The sequence below is a fragment of the Macrotis lagotis genome, chromosome 8, assembly GCF_037893015.1.
Source record: "Macrotis lagotis isolate mMagLag1 chromosome 8, bilby.v1.9.chrom.fasta, whole genome shotgun sequence".
Taxonomy (NCBI): domain Eukaryota; kingdom Metazoa; phylum Chordata; class Mammalia; order Peramelemorphia; family Peramelidae; genus Macrotis; species Macrotis lagotis.
This window is the reverse complement of record NC_133665.1, coordinates 30915319-30918382: the sequence shown is the minus strand read 5'-3', so window position 1 is coordinate 30918382 and position 3064 is coordinate 30915319. Positions and strand designations below refer to the sequence as shown.

Sequence of the window (3064 nt, the reverse complement as noted above, 5' to 3'; positions counted from 1 at the left end):
TAATTACTTTCTATATAAACACAGCTTAGACTCTCTAATCCAACAGACCAATTTCTGTACATTAAAAGTAATGAAACTTAACCTAAAACACCAAATACCATAGAGATCCCCCAGGCATAAGTTGCAACACTAAAAAAGAGATCTCTGTAAAAGTAAAAACAGCAATAAGATTTAGTACTCTATGTCACATCAGAGTTTACAAAATGCCTCATTTTATCCTCACAACAACTTTCAGTTATTATTATTCCCATTTTGCAGATGTGGAAACCGAGGTAGGCAGAAGTTTTAAAAAAGGGTGTTAATCAACTTGTCAAGAAACACACAATTTATAAGTTTTTGAAGTGCAATTTAAACTTATGTCTTCCTGACCACATGTCCAACATCTATACACTGTGCCACCAAGCTGCCTATAAATATAGCATTCAAATTGTACTTTTTCTTAAAAGTACATCCTGAAAAATAATTGCTAAAGATGACCACACAAAAAATCTTTTTATATTTTAATGATCATGAAGAAAGATATTTTTTAAAAAATCTGATCCTGTTTTCTTCTTTTTTTCTGACATGGAAGACTTGGGCAATTTAATGAAACCTATGGGTCCCTTCACAAAAAATAACATGTTTATATTCATAAAATAAAATACATAGGAGTACAAAGGGAAACAATTTCATTGAAATAATGGGTGTTTTCCTATCCAAGTTCACAGACTCCCTGAAGTCTATCTGTGGACCTCTTCTAAATCTGTGAACCCCAATGGAGAACGGCTGTTCTGTGGTATAGTCATTTGAACTTTTCTGGGTCTTTTAGTAAAGAAGAATAATACTTAGTCTACCAATTTCACAGGGTTGTTGACTGAAACAAGACAATACACGAAAAAGCTTTGTAAACTATAAAGCATTCTCTAAAGGTGAACAGATGGACAGTTGGCAAATATCACTCAGATTGACCGGTTGGGAGGTCACTTCAATTTGCAATTCAACATAACAGTAAATTACAATAAAGCTTCAGAATAGAACTACAAGAAAAATAAAAAGAAAAAAAATGCAGATATCATAGAAGGAATTCCTATCTGGTGTGGAAAGGCTGAATGAAACGATGACCTCAAAAGTATCTCCCAGAGCTAGAATTCTATGATCACAAAAAACTAACTGCTTTTTTTTCCTGAAATGCATATAATTTATAACTAAACCTACACCTTCCTTGGTGATTCTGAAGCAAAATTTTACATTAGAGAAATATAGTTTTCATAGGTAAACCATCTCTCCAGATTTTAGATACCACCACAAAACCAATGCCCTCACAGGATGAGCAACCCTGAAAATGGGCACTATCACACCAGAGATGCTAGTCCTCCTTGAATATCCTATTCACAGGTTGCTCATTCACTTTTGGTGTCCACCTGTCATCCAAGTGTCACCTGTGGCTCTTTTCAGAAGCTGTAACATGCAAAGCAGCCATGCCCCAGGAATGCCAACTTGGCAGACAAACCAAACCAGGTTGAGGATGACCAACGTTTCAAACCCTATTGGTGAGTTATGGGGATGTCTTTCTGGAGAATATGAAAACACCCCATATGGATGGATGAATATAATTTGTTCCAAAGCTTTGAAGGCAGTTGAAGTAGGTATGTAGAGTGTCTGATAAGACATTGAAGATATAAAGGTCATCCACTGCATCCTTGAGCACCTCCAGTCATCTCAACTTTTGTCTTGTCACTGGACTTTGATGCTTCTGAAAGAGAGAGTGAGGCTGATGACTTTGTACAACTGTGCCTTACTTAATTCAATTCACATATGAATCAAGACAATCCACCATAACCCAACATCATGATGTCATTGATCCATTTTGAAAATGAAGAATGAACAAGTCTCACTGCATACCTAACTCACTCCGAACTCCCCATAGAAAGCTTCTTTTAGCTCACCCTGAACATCTTTGAAGTTCTGTTACCTATCTCATTACCTCCCAGTCCTGCCAGGTAAATTGCCTAATAAACTAATTCCTTTTTCTTTTGGTTTCTGCAAGGCAATGGGGTTAATTGACTTGCTCAAAGTCACACCACTAGTAAGTATCAAATGTCTGCATTTGAACTCAGGTCCTCCTGACTCCAGGACCTGTGATCTATCCACTGCACCACTTAGCTGCCTCTCTAATAAACTAAAAATAATAATGATTTAATGAATAGAAAAAGATGTGCAATAATTAAAATAGTACTGAATCTGGAATTGGGAAAATCTGAGTAAAAATCAGATCTCAGATACTTATTGACTGAATCATTAGGCAAGTCACTCCTGTCTTCCTCAGTTTCCTAATCTGCAAATTGGGAATAACAGTACCTATCTCATTATCCTATTGTGAGGATAAAAAGAGATAATATTTGTGAAGCACTTTATATACCTTAAGGCATTATATAAATGCTAGTTCTTATGATCCTACCTACATGTTCCCATAACAAAGGAAGAACTCACCTCCACCCCTACTCTGAAAAAAAGGTCTTATGGAACCACAGGTGGCTACTTGAGAACCCTAAAGCCCAGACAGAAATGAGGAAAGTAAAGAGAAAAGATTGTCATTTCTGGTATTCTGAGAAATCTAGTTCTCATCAAATTTCTACATTTGGGAGGAGGGGTTAGAAGGGGTTGACACTGATAAATATTTAACAAGCGCCTACCATTGCCAGTCATTGATCTTCAATGATTTTAGGGAACTTCTTCCCCCAATGCAAAGGCAACTAGGTTGCATTTGACCAAAAAGTGCATGGTGCTGTGGAAAGTGAAATAATTTGTCCAGGCTCACACAGCCAATATCTCAGAAGTGGTATTTGAAACTTGGGTCTTCCTGACTGGGAAAACCACTTTTTAATCTACTAAGTCATGTTGTCTCTAGGGTATCTATGTTAACTTCCCATGAAACAATCAATTAAAAAGGATTCCTTAAGTATCTTAGAAGAGTTAGTTAATAAGGATGCAAAGACAAAGAATGAAACACTCTTTGTCCTCAAGCAGTTTATATTCTATAAAGGAGACTATGTGTAACCACATAACAGAAAATAACACAATAGAA

The 3064-nt window shown here is 36.3% G+C and overlaps 1 long non-coding RNA gene across 1 annotated transcript; it reads right to left on the bottom strand.

The window, feature by feature from the left end:
• Nucleotides 1-488: 488 nt before the first annotated feature.
• Nucleotides 489-2671, bottom strand: LOC141495397 (uncharacterized). Its single transcript, XR_012470758.1, has 2 exons — nt 2470-2671; nt 489-1732 (listed from the first exon to the last, which is right to left on the bottom strand). It is a non-coding gene; the product is annotated as an uncharacterized LOC141495397 (long non-coding RNA).
• Nucleotides 2672-3064: the final 393 nt, after the last annotated feature.